At 45.8% G+C, this 18,965-nt stretch overlaps 1 protein-coding gene across 1 annotated transcript in view; it reads right to left on the reverse strand.

The window, feature by feature from the left end:
- LOC121060574 (tetraspanin-15-like) overlaps positions 1-8,300 on the reverse strand; it is a 68,225-nt gene extending 59,925 nt beyond the window's left edge. The window contains exons 1-2 of the mRNA XM_040538483.1: positions 8,296-8,300; positions 2,230-2,234 (exon numbers count right to left, since the gene is read on the reverse strand). The gene's annotated coding sequence lies outside the window, so the exon portion shown is untranslated. The remainder of the gene's footprint in view (positions 1-2,229; positions 2,235-8,295) is intronic.
- Between the last annotated feature and the right edge of the window lie 10,665 nt (positions 8,301-18,965).

Genomic DNA, 18,965 nt, shown 5'->3' on the forward strand with positions numbered 1-18,965 from the left:
GATGTGCTGTCAAGTTATTTTGCAGCTTAGATGCTTGATGCACCATTAAACCAGTAATGCATAACCTGGGCACTGATGACAATGTTGCTGCCTCTCTTACTCAGCTGCGTGTAGCAGAGGCACGAGTTCTTCCCAGACTCTTTCCCACCAACATCAATGTGCAACTCTGGGCCAACACACTCCATTCCTATGGCAATAGAGAAAACCAAAGCCTCTAACACAACAAAAGCTTTCACTTTGCAGATGTTATCACCAGAGTGGCTTCTGTTTTTTTTTTTTTTTCCCCACTCACGTAAGCCCAGATTAGAGCCCTGACAATAAAATAAGCATTCCCCAGTCCAGCTGTACAATCCTGCTCTCATTCCCATGCCTTCAAGAAAGTAGGAACCTGAACAGTACCCTCCTGGGTACATCAGAGTCTAGGTAGTTTGGTGTTAGTGCCCATCGCCAGCAACAAGGACTTCCTTCCCAAAACCACTAACAATGGTGGAGGATACTATATAAGGAGAGGAAGCATCTAGAGGGGTAAAAGAAAAATAATAAAAAATGACTACTCTGCATGCTCAATCATCCTTGCCCTTGCTTGCTGAAGATCTTGAAGAAGAACATGGAAACTGGCCTTCTCCCTCTTGAAAAACACATGCCAGAACAGGAGGCTGGGTTGAGCAGATCCCTGTGATTTGCCCATTCAGTGATCTTCTACTCACCCAGGGTTTCAGGATTGTCTTTTCCTCATATTGTTTCCTTGAGACCCTATAGTTTCAGGGATATGATGCATAGCCCTTCAGGCTATAACTACAGAACAAATTCCTTTATGTTCTTGTAGTAATGCAGCTCAGCTTTATCACTCTCTCACCCCAAAAGTCTCCTAGGCTTAGCCATTTCTACTACTTCAGACCTGAAGCAGAAATGCCACTGTGATACAGGCTTCTTGCGTCTTATCCACCTTGTGGAGCTGAGTCTTATGCCTTGGATATGATGATGAAAACTCATCTGCAATGATGGACAGTAAAAAAAAAAAACAGAGCTGAACTATATATCAGTCCTTACAGAGCCCTAGAGCAAAAGCTGAAACACACAATGGCTGAAATCAACTCATCACCAACAATTCTCATCCAAAATTGTGCATTTTATGTGGAATTTAAAAGCTTTTATACCCCATGCCATCACAATATGATCATTAAGGGAAGAAAAAAAAACACCTTGCAGTACAAAGCCTTTCTACGCTTTTAAGCCAACACTAGATCCTTTAGTGTACCTTAGAGGAGCATCTGAAGCCACCAGAAACAAATATGATTAATGGGGAGGAAAAGCAGTCCCTGTACTAAGTTGTCCTAAAGACTAAAAAGCCAAACATCAATCTGAGCAGCACTGAAAGCAACTGTAATGTTCTGCAGCTGCAGCATTAACCACTCTGCTCAACTACACTGTGGAGAGAAAAGCCAACATCTCAAGGTAGAAAATAATCCTGGCCACAAGCAGGACCAAATTTTGGTTTGATGCCATTGTGCCAAACTTGCAGTTTGTCTCCATACCTCTGGTTAAAAACCAGCACAAAGCCAGGTGATACCAGTTCCCAACAGCTATTGCTTGCACCGAGCACTAGCAGGATCCATTTGTTGGATATCCCAGGGAGAGAAAATATTTACAGTCATGTGACATAACATATGGATTTGTGGGAACATAAGAAATAAAAAATATATCAGCGTAAATAAGAGAATCTCTCTGTTGGCCAAATAAACTGATTTATTACACTTCCAAAATGTTGCTTTTGCTTTTGCTTTTTAAACCAAAACCTACAACTCGGAGACAGCAGAGCAGTAAAGATGTGCAGTAAAGGATCACCTCACTTCTCAGTGTCCTTCAACTCCTATCTAGTGTAGATCACATCCATTTTGAAGCCCTAACAAGTAAAAGGAGGGCCCTGAGGGGCCACTGTAAGGTACATTTATGTATACTGTAGCCCCAAGTAAACAACTGCATTGTGTTTACCACCATACGTACTTGGGAGATGAGTAAAGAAAGCAGAAAGCACACAAATCCAGTCCTCTGACACCTACACATTGAGTAGAGGTTAACAACCAACTCCAATTTCTCTATGGCAAATATATAGAATTTTTTTAATCCTTTGGTTGTTGCTTCCTTAGATGTGGCAGTCACACTACATGTTATTTTAAGGTCAAGCATGCAGAAAGAAGAATTGAATAACTTATTGCCAAAAATAGTCACCTTCCCTTGAAAGTCACCTTCCTGCTGCCTCTGCCTTGCACAGGCTCCATGGAGGAAAAGCCCCCCAAATTGTACAAATTTGCTATTTAAAAGCCATTTTGCATGCAACAACAACAGGTTTAATTTAGCTGCTTGCTAAATCTCCAAAGGGCACCAGTTCCTATTTCGGACTGAAGTTCATGCAGGAGAGAAGCACACATTCTCTGACCACCTTCTGCAGAGACATTTAGGTGGGCTCACACACAGGCTGTGGAGAGTCTTTGTCAGAGGATAATATACAAATGAAGTAACAAGACCCCCCCACACACACACATTTATCCTACTGGCAAGTCCTTTCACCCTGAAACCTCTGCAAGTTCCGTACCTAGTGGAAAAGGTGGAACTGCAAGAGCTCAGGCCACTTTCCATGCCTTACAGCTCTTGAATTTCCCCCAAGCCTGAATTTTAACTCTGAGAAACTAAACTGCATTTCACTTCTTCAAGACTTTTTTTTCCTCTCAAATCCCAAAATAACTGTGCCGACTGCTTTAGCAATAGCTTCACCACTCTATCCTTGCAGTGGTTGGTGATGTGGGATCAACATGTACAGACCTCACACAGCTGAACTCAGAGCAGCTGGGAAAATACGGACTGAGTAATTTGCAGGTAGAGCTTGAGAAACGTTTGCAACGCAAGACAGCAGCACCAAGTGCCAAGCAAGTGGCTCAAGTGGCCTTTCCACTAGTGCTCCCCATTGTGACCTGGTACAAATCATTGGCACCTGTAGCAAGAGCTGCTTTCTCTATTTGGTCTTTTGTTAGTAAAAACACTGATGGTTTAAAAATCCCTAGTGCTTACATAAGCCAAGAGACATCAGATTCTGATAAGCCTCTGGACAAACACACTGAACATATGCTTTGCCATATTGACGTAGATTGAATCCCCAAGAAGAAAAATTGGTTCTAGATAGAGAAATACTGTTCAGTGTCAAATAGTGAAGTTTTATCTGTTGAGAAATGCAATCAGTTCCTAGAGCCAGTATTAAATGTCATTAATGGCCAGCCAGATGCAAGCTCTGGCTACTAAGATAGATTGGAGTGGCAAGTCATCTATGTCAGTGCTAACCAAGCCCTACTGGGTAAAACACAGCTGCTGAGTTCAGCAGTGCACAACTATAGCTTCCTTCCCTAATTCTGAACAGGTGCTAGATCAGATGGTCTGGCGGTCCTTTCCCTTTGCCATAATATTTTACGCTAAATGCACTTTCTTCAGCACCAGTCTCAACATGAACTCACTGCATGAATGACTCATCTCTGCTGCAGGAAAACCAGCATCCACAGGGAGGAACTCCAATTAAACAACAACAATAATAATAATAATAAAAAACAACAACACAAAAATAATCACATATAAGTAAAAGAAATAAAGACAGTTTTACCAAGGACAGGGCATCTCTGCCGGCCCGAAACCCCAGCACAGCTCAGAGACATTCCAAATAAAAATGCAATAAGCATCACGTGTGCTTCCTCAGAAGTCAAAATTAAGTGCAAAGCAAACTGATGACCACATCTGTATACAGATCAACCCCTACCCCTCCCTCCAGCCCCTTTCGCCACTCCTTTGATCCTTACCCATCCCCGTGGCCTTTTCCCATGTTCAAAAACCAGAGAAATAATTAAGGTCTTTTCTGTCTCTTGCCTTTATCTGTCCTGACAGCTGTTGGAGCCACTCATGGTACAATTATCTAATCAAGTCCTTCCTCCAGCAGCATGTGGTGAGGGAGAGGAGGCAAATCCCTCACATTTCTGGGGTGGGGTGGCACAAAAAATCCGGTGGGTTCCCTTTGCCATCACCCTACCCTGAAACAGCTGCACGCAAGCCACCTTGTGCTTTCCTCCATAGTATTTTGGTACAGAGCCAAATACAAGTCATGTGCAAGCCAGAAAGGTCCCAGAGCACAAGGGTTTTGCAAGTTTGTGGATTAAAACCATTTTTCTTCCATCTGTGCTGGCCGCAAGCTTCTTCCAGAGACACAGTCTCTTCCCTTGGACTCATCGTCATCCTAGAAGAAACATGGCTGAAGATACAAACTCACCCACAGGTATCTTTGCTGTTCCCAGTCCTGGGGTCAGGATCTTCAAGGCCAGCATCTCCGCACTGCTTTTCGGCCTCTCAGAGAAAGCAGATACCTTTTCTTTTAGGAGCAAGGAACATTAAAGCACAATCTTCCAGGAAATATTGAGGCATGTCTGACAAGACCCAGCACATTCAAACTTGGCAATTTCTCAGATGCCCTCAGGAAATGCTTTTAAGGAGGGAATCCCAAGCTTTAGCTGAACCAGTCAACTATTTATAACCACATTTTCTGGCATCCCCAAAAAGCAACCATGCTGCAGGAAGCCTTAACTAACCTAAGAGTTTTTTTTATAGGAACCCAGCACTGGCATGCTTCAGACAGGATATTGGCCAGCTGCAAGCAAATCTCATCCAGCTGAATTTCCAGAATGTTTCTACTCATCTCAAACAATGGTTGCTACTAAACCACGTGATGCAATTGCTACATTTCTAGGAATGGAAGTGCAAAGTGTTTGGGAAGATTTGCATGGAGCCAGGATGCTGAATCCCCACATTACCCCCGAACCTCCCTTGCAGCAAGGCAAGGAGACTCTGCAGCCCCCCACCAACTCCTTGTCATTTCCCTTCTGTCCCCATCACCAAGCCAAGTTGAGACACATCCTCTAACAGGCTTTTAATTACTCTGAAACATGCCCTATCTTGGGCATTTGCTTGCAAACGTGCAAGTCAGGACCAAAAAAACAGGAGGAGTAAAGAAGAGAGGTAACTTGAGCAAGATGTATTTGGGTTTAAATTGCTTAGAGCAATCATCCAATTTAGCTGACTTCATTTCATTTGTGCACAGCCTTGCAAGCGGGACTGTTTGCGTTACGTATAATCTCCGCTCTTCATTTAGAGCGCTTTTGGCAGACATTGCTGGGTGGAAATAAAGCCATCATTTAATAAATAAAAGGCCAACACTTGGAAATGCATGGCACTCCTGCCATAACAAAGAGTTATGTTGAGAGGAAAAGCAGCAGAAGCGTATGGCTATTTCTTTGTGTGCTGCTGGCAAAGCACCAAAGAAGCTAAAAACAAACCAGAGAGCATTTTTCCTCCTGTTAATGCTTAAGGCAGGAGTTTGCAAGGTGCAGTAACTTCCTGGTAAAAATGCCATCATTAGAGAGGATGAGCTTGCACTGCATTCCATTTTTGAACCCTTTTAAGTCTTCTTTCTGGGTCTTGTTCAGGTCTGTTGCTGCCCTGCCTCTGCGGTGGTTCAAAACAGCTGCCGAGTGACCCTGCCAATATGTTTCTGAGAAACTCGGAGCAGCTTTGCTAAAATTGCAACAATCCTCCCCAAATTCCACAGATCACTTTCTCCATCACTTGCTTTCCAGCATTCCCTGGGCACTTGGTACAGGGCACATCAATAAATTCATCCTCAGCCTTGGATTTTATTGCCAAGATGACATGGCTTAATATTTCTTTTTAAGAAAAACAAAAAAAAAAGAAGAAATCTTCTTCAATTACTCCTTCTCTTTAGTCTCCAGTGCTGCTGTACACTAGCACAGAAATTGTGACCAGCAATGCTTCAAGCTTTTCAAAAGGGCCTGACACTTTCCTATCAGAAATGCCCTCATGAAATAAAAACAGAGATTAAATGATTCTCAGAAGCAGAGATTTAATAGCTACATCCACCTCAAGCAAGAGTAACTGAACCTTAGGACCACTGCATCTTGCAGATTTGATTAAGAGCTTGCTTCCAGGAATAGGGGCTCCACCCCCCCACCCCCCACCCCCGGTCCATAAGCATGATAACAGCTAAGAAGATAACAGGTCTTAAAAGTTCCCACTGCTAAGAAACCCATGGCTTGCAGGAGGAGAACAGGGGAGAAAAAGAAAGGTAAAAATTTAGATAAAAATACAGTTGTAAAAATACATTTAATATTCTTTCATTTGTTTTACCAGCTTTTTCTCTTCTCACCCAAGACAAAGTAAATATCCTGCAAGTCTTCTGGCTAATTTGCCAAAGAAATGTTGTCCCAGCAGGCTGACTCACCTAACTGAACTCCATTTTAACTGGATTTGTTCCTTCAGTGGGCTCAATTCCTGAGGGATTAACCCAGCCCAGGATGGCTTCAGCAAGCACTGCTCTGCTGCTGAACTAGGTGCCAAACTCAACAAAAGCCAGGTGACAAACTCAAAAAAGGCTGCTTGGTATGTTCTAAACCCCTGAAATACTGCAAGTTTGGCATGGTCAGATCTGCTGTTCATGAACAGAGAAGGACTGGTGGGAGATGTGGTGGCCGGGAGCTGTCTTGGGCAGAGAGACCATGAAATGGTAGAGTTCTCTATTCTTAGCGAAGTCAGGAGGGAGATCAGTAAAACTGCTACCTTGGACTTCCAGAGGGCGGACTTTGAATTGTTCAGGACACTGGTAGGGAGGGTCCCTCGGGAGTCAGTCCTGAAGGGCAGAGGGGTCCAGGAAGGCTGGACACTCCTCGAGAAGGAAGTCTTCAAGGTGCAGGAGTAGGCTGTCCCCTTGTAAGGTCACCCGTAAAGTGACACAGCAGGGAAGAAGACTCGTGTGGCTGAACAGGGAACTTTTGCTGAGTCTCCAGGAGAAAAAGGAAATTTATGTCCGGTGGGAAGAAGGGACAGACAACTTGGGGAGGGTACAAGGAAGCTGACAGCATATGCAGAGAAAAAATCAGGAAGGCCAAAGCCCAGCACGAGCTCAACCTGGCCACAATGGTAAAGGGTAACACACAATGTATTTACAAATAGATTAACAGTAAGAGGAGGGTCAAGGAGACTCTTCATTCTTTACTGGTTGCAGGGGGGAACATGACTATTGAGGATAAGGAGAAGGCTGAGGTTCTCAATGCCTTCTTTACATTGGTCTTTTCTAAGACCGCTTATCCTTGGGGTACTCAGCCTCCCGACCAGGAAGTCTGGGACAGGGAGCAAAAGAAACCCCCCACAGTTCAGATGGAAACAGTCAGAGACCTGCTGCTCCACCTGGACTATCACAAGTCCATGGGGCCAGATGGGATCCACCCGAGGGAGTTGAGGGAGCTGGCAGATGTGATTGTCGAGCCGCTTTTCATCATCAATCAGTGGTCATGGTCATCCGGAGAGATCACGGATGACTGGAGACTGGCTAACATGATGTCCATCTATAAGAAGGGTCATAAGGAGGATCTGTGGAACCACAGGCCTGTCAGCCTGACCTCAGTGCCAGGAAAAGTGATGGAACAGGTCATCTTGAATGCAATCACATGGCATGTGCAAGACAACCAGGGGATCAGGCCCAGTCAGCATGGGTTCATGAAAGGCAAGTCCTGCCTGAACAACCTCATCTCCTTCTATGACCAGGTGACCTGCTTGGTGGATGAGGGAAAGCTTGTTGACGTAGTCTACCTAGACTTCAGCAAGGCCTTTGACATGGTCTCCCATAGTATTCTCCTGGAGAAACTGGCAGCCCATGGCTTGGACAGGTACGCTCTTTGCTGGGTTAAAAACTGGCTGAACATCTGGGCCCAGAGAGTGGTGGTGAATGAAGGGAAATCCAGCTGGTGACCGGTCATAAGTGGTGTTCCCCAGGGGTCAGTGTTGGGGCCCATCCTCTTTAATATCTTTATTGGTGGTTTGGACAACGGAATTGAGTGCACCTTCAGTAAGTCTGCAGATGACACCAAGTTGGGGGGTAGTGTCGATCTGCTGGAGAATAGGGTGGCCCTGCAGAGGGACCTAGACAGGATGGGTCGATGGGCTGAGGCGAATGGGATGAGGTTCAACATGGCTAAGTGCTGGGTCCTGCACTTTGTCCACAACCACCCCAAGCAGCGCTACAGGCTTGGGACAGAGTGGCTGGAAAGCTGTACAGAGGAAAAGGCTCTGGGGGTGTTGGTTGATGCTCACCTGAACATGAGCTGGCAGTGTGCCCAGGTGGCCAAGAAGGCCAATGGCATCCTGGCTTGTATCAGAAATAGTGCAGCCAGCAGGACCAGGGAGGAGACCGTCCACCTGTACTCTGCTCTGGTGAGGCCACACCTCGAGTGCTGTGTTCAGCTTTGGGCCCCTCACTGCAAGAAGACATTGGGGCCCTGGAGCTTGTCCAGAGAAGGGCTACGAAGCTGGTGAAGAGCCTGGAACACAAGTCCTGTGAGGAGCAGCTGAGGGAACTGTGGTTGTTTTGTCTGGAGAAGAGGAGACTCAGGGGAGACCTTATTGCTCTCTGCAACTACCTGAAAAGAAGCTGTGGGGAGCTGGGGGTCGGCCTCTTCTTGCAGATAACTACTGATAGGACAAGAGGGAATGGCCTCAAGTTGCGCCAGGGGAGGTTCAGGTTGGAAATGAGGAGACATTTCTTCTCAGAAAGAGTAGTCAGGCATTGGAACAGGTTGCCCAAGGAGGTGGTGGAGTCACAGTCCCTGGGGGTGTTCAAGGAAAGCTTGGATGTGGTGCTTAGGGACATGGTTTAGTGGGTGATGTTGGTGTTAGAGGGATGGTTGGACCAGATGATCTTGGAGGTCTTTTCCAACCTTGATGATTCTATGATGATTCTATAGCATAAACACTAAAAAGCATTTCTCTGCAGGCAACAGCAACAACAGTAAAGCCTTCAGCAGCATTTTGCTCAATCCTTTCTGCCCCATTGCTCAAGCCTAGTCCGTGACCATAACAAATCCTACTTACCCGTGGTGCAATTGTTTGGTCATTGTATGAAGCTTCATGCTTGGAAAGCATTTTCTTCTGGTTCTCAGCATAAAATCTTAATTAATTGGGGCAGGCAGCACAGATACAACAGAGCACACATTTCTGGACACCAGAAGCAAGCAGCTGTAGAAGAATCAGCAGTGGAACTGTTCCCTCCAGCTACTGAGCACTGCTTTATACGTTTAATTAAATAGTGGTAAACACTGATATGGGCTATATAGTTTTTTCCTTAATTCATTTACTGCACCGGACCTTTCCACCTTTAAAGCATCACCTCAATTTCCTTCTTTCTTCCAAGAAGTGATTTTGGAAAACAAACAAACAAACAAACCAAAACCATAATTTGATTTCCAGTAGCAAAAGTCCACTTGATTTTCCTGCTCAAGACATTTCTGCCCTGTAGTGGCTCCTCACCTTTCATATTGCCAATTCAAGTGCTAACACCTCCCTCCCCATCAGCTGCCGTCAGGAATTATTCTTTTTTTCTTCTTTCACTGACTGAAGAACTGTAACACTAGAGCTTTCATACCCAAACCTCTCAACTCTCATTTGATTTGGCCAACACATCTCTAGATGTGTTTATAAAAACGTTAACCAAATTCGAGGCTGGAGCTATTTATAGTCACCAACATGAATTGTATTTTGGGAAGGGGCACAGGAAAGAAGAGAACAACTGCAGCTGAAATAGATTTTTTACTTCCTGGGCTTCCTTTCTGAAACCAGCAGGAGGGCAGGGGATAGTTTAGTGTATGCTAAGCACTTTGGGTAACTTTTCTTTATGGAAAAGTTTCTATCCACTTCACACTCAGCTGGATAGAAAGGCTTTCCCATGCATGTGTACCTTTTGCTACCAGTCCAATCCAAATCATGATAGCACAGAGCTTTGCCCCCAACCCTGCCAGCTGCTGCATCTGTCTTTAGACTAAGAATGTTGCAGGTTTGTGTGGTTGTTTTACCTTTCTAGGCAGCTCCACCACAACCGCTCTCTCACTCCCCCTCCTCAGAAGAGGAGGGGAAGAAGACAAGGAAAGAAACAACTCACGGGTTGAGATAAGGATAATTTAATTAAAGGAAAAAATAATTAAGGAAAAATTATTATTAATTAAACAATTTAACTAAAGGGAAAAAAAGGGAAAGGGGAAAAGAGGAAAAAAGCAACAAGCAAAGGCTGTGTGGAAGTGCAGAGGAAAGAAATTACTCTCTACTTCCCACAAACGAGCAATGCTTGACCACGTCCTTGAAACAGGGCCTCGGCGCATGTAGCCGTTGTTCGGGAGGACAGACTTTTTCACAACAGGAGCCCACCCCTCCCCTATTCTTCCTTTTTCCACCTTTTACTGCTGAGTGTGACATCAGATGGTACGGAATATCCCTTTGGTTGGTTTAGGTCAGCTGCCCTGATGATGTTCCTTCCTCACCTTTTGCCCACCCCCAGCCTGCTGACTCCTGGGGGGCTTGGAGGGAGTCCTGATGCTGTGCCAGTACTGCTCAGCAGTGGACACCACACTGGTGTGATACCAGTGCTGTTCTAGCTACACATGCAGAGCACAGCACTGTATGGGCTACTGCAGGGAAAGTTAACTCCATCCCAGTCAGACCAAGTACAACCTCCACCCCTTATTCCATAACATTTGTGTCACTCTCAGGTCCCACATACTTTAGCATATAAGTATTCTCATCACCATTGATCCTTGCCCTTTAACAGATTGATAGGTAGGTACATCTTTTCATTCTATAGGTCCTTCTCAAAAACATTCATAAGAACTGGTGATGATTTAGTCTTTATCTGCCAGAGTGGTCACTCAGGGCAGGCAGAGTTGGATTTCTGGACGCCAACACCAGCTTAGCTCGAGTCGTTGCTGCACTTGCCTGGTTCCTTGCAAAGTTGACCTGTCGTTGATCCTGCAGTGTCTTCCTACAACATATAACTTAGACTACAGATTAGTTTTCTCCCATGGTTAAATCTCCTTGAGGCACGCACCTGATATCCCCATTCTTTTGCATGACCCCCCAGGTATACCCCGGTCCTTGGGGGAAGACAATCCCACAAGTGGGTTTGCCTTTTCCCGAGGCAGGAGCAACCCACATTGCCTTCCCCATCCACTTCCCTACATGCACTACAGGGACTTTAGCTCCTCTCACCATGTGTAGGGGTTTTGTTTCAGCAGGACCAGGATGGTTGTCAGACCCTCTGTTGTTAACTAGCCAAGTGGCTTCTGGTAGATTTATGTCCTATTGTTTCTATGTCCCAGCACCCAATGCTTGTAACATGGTTTTTAACAGTCCATTGTACCTCTCAGCCTTCCCAGAGGCTTGTGGGTGATAAGGGATGTGATACACCCACTCAATGCCATGCCTCTTGGCCCAGGAAGTAACAAGATTGTTTTGGAAATGACTCCCATTGTCGGACTCAGTTCTCTCTGGTGTACCATTATGCCACAGCACTTGCCTTTCCAGGCCCAAGATAGTATTTTGGGCGGTGGCATGGTTTACGGGGTGTGTTTCCAGCCACCCAGTAGTTGCTTCTACCATAGTATGTACCATTTGCCTTGGCAGGTTTGTGGGAGTGGTCTAATATAGTCAATTTGCCAGGCCTCACCATATCAAAACCTTAGCCACCTCCCCCTATTCCAGGGAGATTTTACCCTCATGGCTCTCTTGATCGCTGCACAGGTTTCACACTCATGGATAACCTGTGTGATGGCCTCAATGGTCAGGTCCACCCCTCAATCACGAACCCATCTGTATGTGACATCCCTCCCCAGATGTCCTGATGTTTCATGGGCCTATTGAGCTACAAGCAGCTCACCCTTACGTCCCCAGTCCAGGACCACCTGAGCCACTTCAATTTTCAAAGCTCGATCCACCTCTCCGTTGTTCTGATGTTCTTCAGTAGTGTGACTCTTGGACATGCGAGCATCTACCCTTACATCCAGGTTTTCTACCCGGGCAGCAGTATCTTGGGTTACAGGGTTACAGCCCAGATAGGTTTACCTCTGCGCTGACAGTTGCTCTGTTTCCATTGCTGCAGCCACCCCCACAGGGCATTTGCCACCATCCACAAGTCAATGTAGAGGTAGAATACTGGCCATTTTTCTCTTTTGGCAATCTCTAGGGCCAGTTGTATAGCTTTCACTTCTGCATACTGACTCGACTCGCCTTCCCTTCCATGGCCTCCACAACTCATCGTGTGGGACTCCACACAGCAGCTTTCCATTTCCGATGGCTTCCTACCACATGGCAGGATCCATCAGTGAACAACACATACTGCTTTCTGTCTTCTGGCAACTCATTATATGGTGGTGCCTCTTTGGCACGAGTTACCTCTTCCGTTGGTACTCCGAAACCTCTGCCTTCTGGCCAGTCCATGATCGCTTCCAGGATTCCTGGGCGGTTAGGTTTTCCCATTTGAGCCTGCTGCGTAATTAACACTAGCCACTTACTCCACATAGCATCAGTTGCATGGTGTGTAGTGGGAATTTTCCCTTTGAACATCCAATGTAACACAGGTAGCTGTGGTGCCAAGAGGAGCTGTGCTTCTGTACCCACAACTTCTGAAGCAGCTTGAACTCCCTCATATGCTGTTAGTAACTCCTTTTCAGTTGGGGTGTAATGGGCTTCTGATCCTCGATAGCCCCAGCTCCAGAACCCCAGAGGTCGACCTCGAGTTTCTCCATTTTTTTTTTTTATTTTTATTTTTTTGCCAGAGGCTGCAGGTGAGGCCATGCTCCCCAGCTGCACAGTAAAGTATGTTTTGCACAGCTGGTCTGGTACGGACATGCAGCAGCCCAGTACAGTTTGCTAAAAGCTTCAGTGCTCCTTGCACATCAGAAGCACCAGGCTCCATTAAAAGGAAACAAGAGGGGAAAATATTCCTTTGGGAAAGTGTACTCAGTATTTTCCTGCAGGATAGTAACAGAACACAAATAATAATACACCTGGGTGCCAAAATACTCCCTGAGCAATTAGAGGCTCCACAATACAAACCCACCCAAAGCTCTGACCCTCCTTGAGCCCCAGTGTCTGAAGATGCTTAGCCTTAATTTCTGGACAGCATCCTTAAGACACACATTCTCAGATCACCTATTACCTCCAGTACTGAAGATGAACACACCAAAAATCCCCTTTTTAGCAGCTCTGCACAGAAAACACACTTTATCTGCTGGAAGGTTGTTTTCCAGCAGCTTTAATATTTCCACTACAAAATAAGAGAGAGAAATCCCAGCTAGGCAAGTGAGTTTGAAACAAAATACATGTGGGGAAGGGATCTGCCAAGGAAGAGGACTTTTTCCAGTTGTTTTGGGGTAGAACAATACCAGACAATTAAATCACAAGAAGCCCAGCCTTTAAAAAACAGTCAGTGGTTTATATACAAAAGAGACCATGAGAAAGAGCAGTATTCCTCAGCTAAAAGCATCTCGTGCAACTTTTATTAGCACAGCTCACTCTCTGGCCCCTGGGGTTGGAAGGCTGAAGTTTTGAACAGAAATAGCCTTCTGCAAGGAAGCATCTCTCAAGTGCTCTGACAAAAGCCAATTTGAATCTCACTTAATATTGTATCCTTGCAAATAGAATGAATTAAGTGGTTCTGGGAACTGAAAATAGTTTAATTAGCTACTGTTTGGTTTATGGCCAGATCATTAATTCATTGACAGCTAGGGACAGCAGCTAGCAAAGCAGATTTCACTGGAGGAGATGATCTTCTGTAGCCACAGATATCACGAAGACAGCACCATTGCAATAACCAAGAGGCATTTGCAGACCAAACTCCTCTGCAGCCGTCATCTAGATTGGGCTTGCCAAGGCTCACCAGCCCCAGGGACATTAATAATAAACTTTACATATAAATAAACAGGGACATTATTGATAAACTTTACAACCCTACAGTTAAATTCACCCAGTTTACAAGATCAATCAGAGCCAAACTAGCAGCAAGCCACAAGACTTGCATTAAACTCTTTCCATTCAGGATTGCAAGCATTCGTTCTCAGTTTACCTTCCTGTACCTCCCCGGCTAGGTGTTGCTGTTTCCACGTCAGCAAGGAAAAAAAAAAATATCTTTTTTTTCCCCCCCCTCAGCTTTCTTCTCCACATGTACGCTGTCAGTCTCAACCTGAGCCTTCATCCCTACCACCTACTTCAAAGCTTCACAGGCAGGTTTCCTGCAAAAACAAAGCACTTTGGGCTGCCGGTGGGCCACTGCATGAAGCCCCCAGCCCAGGAGCAACCTTCAGGCATCATGACATGCTGGCAGGTAGCTTGATGGCAAAGCAGCAAAGAGGGAAAAATCCAATGGGGTATTATGGTTTTCCCCCACTCCTCTCCCAGGTAACATGAGTGTGCTCAAACAGGGACCCAGTGCGGTGGGGAACTGCTGTCCTTGAAGACGCTCAAAGCCACTAAGACAGGGACCTGACCATCCAATAGCCCAGCTTCAGGACCTTCAGGGACTTTCCCACCCAAACAGTTAGCAATCATCCTAGGGAAAAACTGGAAATGGCTTCCCTGGAGGTATTTTTACATAATTCACATTGTTGTTCATCCACTTAATGATGCATGTCTGAACAGGTCCTCCAAGGCCCTTTCAGTTGTTCTCCTATGGAAAAGGAAGAGCACCTCTGGTACAGCAAACCTGGAGGAACTACCCCCATGCTGCATTTGAGCTTGGCCTTAGGAAAGAAACCTGGGTGCAGGGGGAGGAAGAGGGTGAGAAAACACAGGATTTTGAACCATCCAGAAAGCCAACAGTTCCCAGCTTTTAAATGCAAAACAGAACAACCAGGATCCAATGCCATGGGAAAACACCCAAGAGAAGACAATTACAAAGGGCCCGTAGACAGCACAGCAAGCAGATACTGACTTTGGTTTCATCTATCATTGGCCACCCATTACTCCTCACCTGCCCTGATTCACAACCATGGTGGCTAGTCTCTTCTAAAGTCCAAAACCCCATGTTCAAGACCCACATGAATTGTGACTATCACTGCAGTCCATTTCCCAAGGGTGGAGAGGCAAAGCCAGATATGTTTTGAATACAACATGACAGAGGTGGGAAAAAAAACAAACCTACCAGTTCCCAGAAGATTTTGGGGAAGAAAGAAGAGGAAATGCATCTCCCCCAGGGTTGAAGCATACCTCCAGGACAGGTCCACTCTGGGGTACCCACAGCCACGGTTTGCATGCTTTGCTTATCAGCATCCACCCCTTGCAAGGTGAGGAGGAGCGTTGCTAGGACACCTGTACCAGGCTTCAGCAATTTCAGGCTGATGATGTGTCAGAGAGCCGCAGGAGGCTCTGAGAAGGAGAGGCAGAAATTAAGAAGCAAGGTGCTGGGGAGAGGCACAACCTGCCTGGAGGAGCCCAGCACCCAGGGCCATACAAATGCTGGTTCCACTTCTTTCCACAGGGAAATTGCCTTTTCAATTTGGGACAAAAGACCCAGAAGCAGGCTGGCCAGGCTTTGCATACTGGGTCATCTGCAAAAGCAGCACCAGCTCCACCTTCCTCACCCCGCAAACCGCATGCAGACTATTTTTGATCCCGCTTTTCCCTTGAACGATGTCACCAGCAAACAGAGAAGGGTGAGGGGCAAGCCTTCCGTCCTCTCCTTCCCCTGTGGATTTCTCTCCATAACTCACTAATACAGTGAGATAATGTTACAACTTTCATAGCTAATAGTCCCTCCAAAATGAGTCAGCTCCTTTGATGCAAGGCTGGTAGGAGTTAGCCCCGGGCATGAGTAAATGCTTCACACCCTAAATCCTGCCTGGAGTCAAAGTCCTGCAGTCCCACGCAACTGCTGCCAGCTCCAAAGTTCAAAGCAGAGACATTTTGCCTTGGGCAAAGGAAAAGGCTTTTGAACTTCCACAAAGACTTTTTGAAGAACACAAAGCTGGATTATTCACCCACATTCCCACATCCAAAGCTTGCTTAGGTTGGACGTGTCAACCCTGAAATAATAATTAATATTAAGGCTGGGTTTGAACCTTCTTTCACCTGACATGGAAAATAAAGAAAAAAGGCAAATGACGAGCTGGAGATGAATGAACCCTGCAGCATACCACCCCCAGCATCTTTTAGGGATGTGGGAAGCTAAATTGAAAAGAAGCTCCAGCAGGAAACACTTTAGGTATTTCTGGTGAGGTCCTGAATTTAAATTAAATAGCAAAATGACACATGCTGGATTAAGCCAGCAAATAATTGCCAGCAGCTGGGAGAGGTCTGCTCAGCAGCCCCCAGGTAGATGGCATTTCAGTAACGGCATTCACAGATAAAGCAAGCCTCATCAGTATCAGTTTCGGATGGCTCTTCCAGTAACCTGTTACCAGTACCCCCCTAGACAGCACAGCCTTCTCCTCCTTCTGCTTATCTCAGTGTCACATACTGCATAGCAGCAAATAAAGCCTTGTAATTTATTTTGCTATTGTTTTTTCTTTTGTTGTTTTGTATAATTCCAGTTATTTTCTCCTCTTCCTCTCCAGAATTGAGGACTACTGCAGGCAGCTTTAGAGTCAGTGGTATGGGTGGGTTGACTACATCATAAGGTAGGGTTTTAAAACTGTCCCCTGCTGCTTAGCCCTGGGCACATCTTTGACTCCTCAGGATGTTTTCTTACCTGGCCACTGCTCCCCTGGTTCATGACTTTCTATGCTGGCCATTTCCCCATACTTGTGTTTGTTAAGGCTCTGATTTTGGTGGCTGTACAAAGCTCGAGCATGGTTTGGTGTGTTTTGTCCATCACTACAGCCTCTGGGCTCCTCAGTGACCTTACACGGAACTCTAAGAATACACCACCACCCCATCTTTCCTTTTCTTGTCTTGCTTCTGAAGCCTGGAGATATTGCAGTTGCACAAAGACTCTGTTGCAATGGAAATGATGCAATGCAGCAGCTTTAAGTACTTTTAAAGCCCATGTAGGGGCTTAAATCCACAAGCAAGAGCTCCGCTGGCCTGGGAGGCTATGGAAGCTCCAGCAGCAGCCAAATAGCACAGATCACTTCTTATTCACCTGCTTAAGAGCTACGTTGCTGATTGCCACTGTGCAATGCAGCTCTAGCAGAGGCAGGCGGTGACTTAGCCCACAAGCATCCCAAAACATCCCCAGAATCCTCATGTCTAAGGATACCATTTAACACTCTAATTCTGTAAAGTCAGGAAACGTAAAAAACTGCTCTGAAGAGCTTTTAGAACATTTCATGTTTCTGCAATGCTGCCTTAAACGGACCCACACCCAGTTCACCTCACCCAAGCACAGTCTTTCATCTCCAGGGGAATAAATCCGCTCTCCCCCAGCTAAAGCCACTCCAAACAAATAGGCTTCACACACGCCCTACTAAAAAAAATAATAAAATAAAACTTACATTTAGCAAAGGCTCCATCCACCCCTATTCTTTAGCCTCCAAGGCGTTAAGCACAGAGCTATCTAGGTGCAGGAAGAGCACTCATTAAACAAAACAAAGAAAAGCCCCAGCCTGGGAAACACCAACCATTTGCAAAATGTGGCCTCAAAAATACAGAGGGAGCTGTGCTCAATTTAAAGCCAAGGCAACATTATCATGGGTAACGTAGGGAAACTGGAGAAGAGCTCACTTGCTCACATACATATGTGCAAACCACTTGCAGGAAGCAGCTTGTTTGTGAGGCTTTTAGATGGTAAGATCTCCAAACTAAACTAAAGTAGTTAAACTACTTTTAACTACTAAAGTAGTTAAACTACTGAAGTAGTTGCTTGGCAAAGTGAGTTATTTCTGCTGAGGGACAGCTGAGTATCCAGCCACCACTTGGTGCCACGGAAAATGGCTTGTGCAGCTCCTTGCTGCTTCCTCTGTGTGCACATTGGCTTAAGGATGAGACACATTCCTCCACTGCTTGAGGGATAAACCAGGGCTGATGTTCCCTTCTAAATCCAGATGTTTTAGGAAAAGATGTTACTGCCTTGCTGGGTGCAAGCTTGCTATCCCCCACTGGTGCCATACCCAAAATCTAAAACACAGCTTGATCTGCCTGCACTTTTTTTAACCCAAGCAAGAAACCATGCAAACGCCTCTGTCAGCAGCCTGCAATTTGCTGCCCAGTTTGGTGCTTAGGACCACCAGCCATGTTTCTGGGAGAGAGCAAGTCTTGAATCTGCCACTGGTGTCACTTGCGCCTGGCTTTGTACAATGGGGAGACAGGTCCAACCCCTTGGCCAGGGTGCGTGGAGGAGCTGAAACTGTAGAGGCTGCAAAAAGACCAACTCTGGTGGTTTCCTTAATGATGAGGCTAGTTTTTCCTCCCAGATAACTGCGCTTTGTATGTGAGCAACATTGTTATGCTGGCCCAGGGGACTCTGCTGGGAAACCTATAGTCAAGGAGATTCCTGTCCTCCTGAAAAACATAACAGGAAAAGTCAAGGTTTTCTCCACCAGACAATTACAAAGCCCTTTTCTTTGCGCTGAAAGGGCCGGAAACATGTGAAGGTAGACATGGTTTCATGGGAAAAGGAAGGAGGGGGCTTGTTGGAATAGTCCAGTACATTCACACCAAGAATAGCGCTGGCTTCTTCACAGGGACCTGCAAGCATTAATTAGTTGTCACAAGTTTGCAATATTCTGTTTGTTCTTGCCAAGTAATAAATTCATCTGCTCTCCCTCATGTGGGTTTTCTTTTTTTTTTTTTTTCCCCCCCCGTTGCAATGTCTTCTGGAAGAAAGAGAGAAAATCCCCCAGTGGCCTGAACATTTCAATACACACATGCCCCTTCCACAGCCTGCTTTAGTCAAGATGTCAGGTTGCATTTCAATTCCTTGCATGGCAGCAGCACAAGAAAAATTAGCAAGTTCTTTCCAACATGAATGTGCAAAGGCATTGCCCTCTTTTTCCTAATGGGAAAGCTGAGGAAGCGACATGGATGTGATCTCTCTCTGTTCTGCAGTGGTCTTTGGGGTAATGCTACCATCTTGGAGCAGGTAAGGGGATTGGAAGGGGTTGGAAAGGGTC

This window comes from Cygnus olor, chromosome 27, assembly GCF_009769625.2.
Source record: "Cygnus olor isolate bCygOlo1 chromosome 27, bCygOlo1.pri.v2, whole genome shotgun sequence".
In the NCBI taxonomy this organism is placed as follows: Eukaryota; Metazoa; Chordata; class Aves; order Anseriformes; family Anatidae; genus Cygnus; species Cygnus olor.